Raw genomic sequence first — 6,463 nt, 5'->3', positions numbered from 1 at the left:
AGGTTGACCCGCCTAACCCGGCCCAAATTTCCCACCTCTAGTGCCCTACCCATGCTCACCCCTACAAATGCATACATATTACAGAATAACAAAAAACAATCTTTAAGAACATGACATGAGTCTATAACCCCCACAGACTTAACTACTTGACCCAAGAAATTAGAATAGAAACATATCCTTCAACTATTTAAATTTACCTAATTCAATAAAAATGTTATAAAAACATAAATATTTAATTAATACAAATTACTTAGATATCATTTATTTTCTTCAACATTTATAAAATTTTCAAATATTTGATAGAAATTTTTTTAATGTTTTAGAAGCAATTTTAAAAAAAAAAAATCATACTCTTAAATTTTTTATTTTTCGTATACCAAAATGAAATATTGAAATTAAAAATATTTATCCAATTCTTTAGGGGTAATATGGTCTTTTAAAAGGTAACTCCAGTAAATCCTCCATAAGGACTAAAACCAACAGGGCATCTCCATTTAGTTTTAATTTAAAGTTGGTGGGCGGTCAAGTGTTTATTTTCTGTGTTCAAGGGTTGTGTCAATTACCATAACAAAAAATACTGCCAAGTAACTAGCTAGAAACAAAAGAGCTGTAGTTCAAGTAAAGAGAGATCCACTACAAGTATGTAAGATTATGATGAAGATAAGTCTGTACCTGAAACTTGTGAAGCAATGGGCAGCTGGTTGATTTGTGAATTAACAAATGGTTGTCGATAGAGTGAATGTTTGGAGGATTAATCATGTAAAATGGAGTCATATATTTATGAACAGAAGTGTGAATGAGTGATATTAGAGAATGGATCTTTCATTATATTCATCATCCCAGCTCAAAGATGAAAGTAAAGAATCCATTATAGACATGCATCACATATATTATATAATTAATCTCATTTTGTTTTCTTTTTCTATGTTTAAATAATTCTTTTGTCCAAACCCAGATTATGTTTGGATTTCGAATGCAAAGGTATATGATATTTGGTTATTTTATTTTCTTTTTTCTCCTTAATTATCCTTTGCTTAACTTAACGCCATTCTAAGCACTATTAAAGAAGATATTCAATCCTCCTTAACATAAAATTATGCATTAATATTTGTAGAAGAAAATGGACAGTGGACAATGGTTACACACCAGGAGACAACACTGGTGTTTCATTGACACCCTTTGTTTTTCAAACCTCTTCTAACTTTTTATATTGGATAATTTTTTCTTTTTATTGTGCACATGTACACTAATAACGAATGTTTCGTAGTTATACAACTCAATCTCTCAATTAACCATCTGACTATACTATTTCTAATTCTATACACTCTAGTTCCGAACACATCTGAAGAACAATACCAAAACCCTTTATACAACAATTAGAAATATGCAACTTCACCATAGGGATTGCCAATATTAAGGCCAAGCATTCAAGCCTAACAATGAGAAATGCCATGAAACCAATTCAGTTGAGAAATTTACAATCCCCAAGCTAAGCTTTTAGAATTCAGGACTGGGCAGAAAAATGCTCATAACTAGAAAGATAAGTTTAGAATCAACAAATAAACACCAAAATAGTACTGATTAAAAAAAAAGAAGTTACCATGGGACATCTATTATATTAAGAATGAAAGAATGTACTACCTATCATTCCTATGAACAAACGGAAAAAAATTGTACAATCTTCTAACTTGCTAAGTAAAAAACTTTTCAGAATTGAATAACTAAGAAATGTTCCTCCGCTGCCAAACTTCACAACTTGAAATGAAAGACAATGCATATAAATATCACCAAACTTCATGTAAACACAAGCAGAGCAGGCATCCACTATCATTTTTCAACCCAAACCTTACTTTAAAATGTTGCTGATCGGGGTCGGATTACGACCACGACCACGCCCACGTCCCCTCCCCTTCCCCTTCCACGACCACGCCCTGCAAAACCCCAAGTAAACATTATTTGAAAGAATCAGCATCAGCAACTATGCAAGTGAATAAGCAAAGCTCAAAATAAGGGAGGTTAATGCTCTTGGCCGCCAATGCAAAGAACCAGTTCAATTGATTAAAAAAAAAAAAAAAAAAAAAAAAAAAAAAAAAAAAAAAAACTTAGCAAAGCAACATTTTAAAGGCCTCATAAACATTACTGAACAATAACGCTTTTGGGACTAATACGACTGAGCAAGTGGCTACTGCTACATACAAGCGCTAAATACTTAATATTTAGTGCAAACGCAAGAAGAGATTAATGACACCTATTGCTTCTTTACAAAAATTGTTTAAAAACAATAAGGAACTTTTTTAAATCATATTAGCATTACTTGATACATATAATCCCTCTCAGCTCTTATTAATGAACTTTATTTACTTAACACTTAAATGAGCAGATCATGATCATTTCAACTATTATATTTAGCTTTCAAATAGTACATATAGAAGTAAAATGTCCTCCAAATAATCAGTAGAGCTTTTCAATGAAGGAAAAAGGTCATGAGATTTAAACCCCTTTTTTACCTTTTTCTTATCTGATAAATGAACGACAATACTCAAATTCTTGAAAACGTGAATGCAGCAGATTTTCTGAAATCAAATACAATAACAAGCTCAAAACATTCAATACTTTAACCCTGTTTTGCTCTGTGGCACTGATTCCAGCTTCTATTTACAAAGAACTTGCATATACAATTTGTAATGAACGTAATATAAATCCATTTGGAAGCATATAACATGGATGTGATTTAAGTAACTGTCCAAAAGTAGAGAGTCATACCTCTAACCCTGCCCCTTCCTCGGCCACCACGCCCCCTACCTCGTGCCCTTGGTGAACCCTCTGAGATCATACGACAAAAGAGCATATAAAATCAACTCTTGCAAGAAGTAAAGACTTAAGAGTTATAGACAAAAGAAGTCCGTTCACCTCCTTCATCCTCAATTTCAGTCCATGGTTTCACTTGATCAGCAGGAAGAAGAGGCTGGTATCTACATTTACAAAGATAAAGCTGCTAATTACATCAAGGCTAAGTAGCAGCACAAAACATTACGGGGATTTGGCCCCATAATTAGTTTTTATACGAAAAGAAATGTACAAAGTATTCCATATACTGTCGACAAATAGGGAAAAAAGAAAGTAAGCATTCATCCTCATACAAATATATTTTAAATTATTTCAGTTCCAGTCAGATTTTCAGACTCATATTTCACTCACTAACTCGATGGACCATTTATTCATCACAAGTATATACAGTTCCATATTCACATTTAATAATGTATATAAAAAAATCTAGGAAAACGAAGCAGCATACTCATTTTAACTACATCCATTTTTAAATTCATCCAGGATGAGGTTTTTGCCTCCTGTAGATTCTCGCCATCTACTGATCAGAATTATGTTCTTTACACTGGGGAGAAAAACATTTTCACACCCAAGGTTTGACGAAATGACTTTCCCACCCATCAAGTTTTAAAATGACACTTTCCCACCCTTCGTCAGGTTCTGTTAATGTTTTCTGTTAATATTTGACTGAAAAGGCGAAAATACCCTTAAATAGTTTATTTCTTAATTAGTTTATTATAAATTAAAATTTAATTAAATCAAAGTCTTTACTCAATTATTTATTAGTTCAACTGTAAATATATTTTTTTTCTTTATTTATTCAATTAATTAGGAATATTGATTTTTTATATTAATTTGAAAAAATGAAAAACATTATATTATGAAAAACATTATAAATTTAATAGATTATTGAATAATAGTGATGAGATATTGATGACATTATTAATAAATAAATATTAACATTATTTAACTTTAAACAATTTCATAGTATCATTCCTAACTTTTTAGGTGGAGCTAACTACTTTTTCTTTTCTGACTTTTTAGCTAATTAAAAATTCATAAAGTCCAATTTTTAAGGGTACTTTCGTCTTTTTAATAAAATAATAACGAAAAACATAATAGAACCTAACGAAGGGTGGAAAAGTGTCATTTTTAAACTTGAAGGGTGGGAAAGTGACATTTCGTCAAACCTTGGGTGGAAATATGTCGTTCTCCCTTTACACTGCTGCAATAGTGTATTGGGCTGGGTCAAACGCAGATCAGCCCGAATCTCCTCTTCAACCCGTTTGTAAATGTTCCCATTAGCTTCTTCAGTCTTCACCCACATCATGCAAAGGCGCTGTATACATCTCAAACTGTTCACGAAATTCAGTCACCATCCCCTTTTGTTTCAAAGCCACCAATGACTCATACGTCGAACCTTTATACTATAGCCAGAATCTCTCTTTTAAGGCCGTTTTGAAAGCTCCCCATTTTGGAAACGAAGCTCACGAATCCACCCACTGGTACCAGTTAAGAGCACGGCCCACCATGCACACCGCCGCCGCTTTCACCTTCTCCCCTTCGGCAAACCGATTTGTCGGCTCGAAACGCCCATCCATATGGATCCTCGCCGTTAAATAAAGGTAACTCCAATTTCTTTATCTTCCGATCCTCCCCACTGGTCTGACTGTCCCTCGATTGCTCCTGACTACTACCTTCGTTGTTCGTCTGATTTTCGGTTGTATCACCTTTATCCCTCCCTCGATTTCCACTCTCTTCTTTTTCGTCCTTCAATCGTATCCACTCTCTTCCATGAATGAGATACCCCTTGATACTATCGATATATTCCTTAACACTTCCCATATCCTTCTCCAGTTCATCAATTCTTCCTTCCATTCTGGTGTTCACCGTAACCCACACTGGCTCGAATACCAATTTGTTAGGAACCTAAGGATTTTACTAGAATTGTAACGAGATAATCAAACTGAATGCAAACAACAGTGAATGAACTCTCTATATTTCTGTATTGATTTACTGATATATAAGAAGCAATACAATAGCAATACAACCAGTGAGGATCAAAACGAAAGAAAATTTAAAGCAAAAAGATAACTCTAGCCATTCGAGGTGTTAGGAACCTCCCAGTAATACACCACTAATCATTCTTTATCCCATCACAGAAGTTCCCACAATTTATTCCTCCCAGCCCAGTTGTCCTAACAAACTGTTCCCCTTTGATGGTGCCACGTGGCTCATTATGGTAACAACCCCCAGCTCAGCACTCGATCTAATTGTTCTCTTTCTTTCTCATCACGTACACTTGTGTGACAACCTTCTTAATGCCCTCAATACCCCTCCAGAATCCAACTGGGTACTTGGTGTTCTATCAGAATAATGCGAAGGGTCTGAAGGTTGAGGCTTTGACACAGTTTATACTTGAACAGGTAAAGAAATTTCTGTTATGTATTAATGTTATGCTGGTAGATGATTATAGTTTGTTTAATACGAATACTAATTTCCTTTTCCTTTTTCTTTTTCCAGCGGTCTTTGAAAAATCTCAATCTCATGGAATGGGACAAACTTTGTACTATAAATAAAAAGATTATTTATCCTGTGTGTCCTAGACACATTGTTCCAATTGAAGAGAGACGTGTGCTTCTGACCCTTACCAATGGTTCTGCTGAACCATTTGTTCACATCATTCCTAGCCATAAGAAATATGATGGTTCTAGAGAGAAAGCTACAACATACACAAGGAGGATATGGATAGACCAAGCTAATGCCATATCCATCTTAGTAGATGAGTAAATTAGCTAAATGGATTGGGAATGTCATAGTGAAGGAAATAAGTAGGGACCCAGGTGGGAACGTCACACATCTAACATGTATTTTGCACCTTGAAGGAATCATCGAGACCACAAAGTTGAAGCTGACATTTGAAACTTGAAACGAATGAATTATTTAACCTCACATTGATGGGATTTGACCCTTTAATCACGAAGAAGAAGGTAAACTTAATAAACTGATAATCAGAACTTTTCATTGCGTTATTTTTGTTTTTATAAACTCAATAATCCTACAGTATTTTTGTATTAATGTGAAGTTATTAGTTAATCTAATTATTTGTATTATTCGTCATATAATCCATAAATATACTTGTTTTAGCTAGTGTACTAAAAATGAATTGACATATTGATTCATGCTTGTTACCATTGTGGATGCAGCTCGAAGAAGGGGAGGACTTCCTTGATGTGCTCAACCCATGGGCAAAGATTGACTCCAGCAATTGGAGATTGTAACATGCGGAATCTAAAACACGGAGAGATTTTGCAGCTGGAGAGGAAGGGCTACTATAGATGTGACGTCCCATTCACTAGACCTTCAAAGCCTGTTGTTCTGTTTGCAATCCCAGATGGGCACCAGCAAACAGTATTAAAGTAAGACCTTTCACATTTGAGGTGTTCGATACTGTAGATCTTGAAAATCCTGTTGATTTTTGTGTTTAATGAGCTATGATTTAGATGTTTGGAACTCTTTCTCCCTGTTTATATGTCTTGTATTTGGCTATAGGTACATTGTTGACTTAATATACTGATTTACTTTTCTCAAGACATTGTGGATTGAACTTTGCCATTTCACTTTTTTTTTGGGTCTT

General features: G+C 34.3%; 1 pseudogene; it reads left to right on the top strand.

Moving 5' to 3' along the window:
* The first annotated feature begins 5,147 nt into the window (after nucleotides 1-5,147).
* On the top strand, nucleotides 5,148-6,249 carry LOC116132936 (annotated as a pseudogene).
* Nucleotides 6,250-6,463: the final 214 nt, after the last annotated feature.

The sequence above is a fragment of the Pistacia vera genome, unplaced genomic scaffold (assembly GCF_008641045.1).
Source record: "Pistacia vera cultivar Batoury unplaced genomic scaffold, PisVer_v2 Contig264, whole genome shotgun sequence".
Taxonomy (NCBI): Eukaryota; Viridiplantae; Streptophyta; class Magnoliopsida; order Sapindales; family Anacardiaceae; genus Pistacia; species Pistacia vera.
The sequence above is the reverse complement of the archived record's forward strand: the minus strand, read 5'-3'. Positions and strand labels throughout refer to the sequence as shown.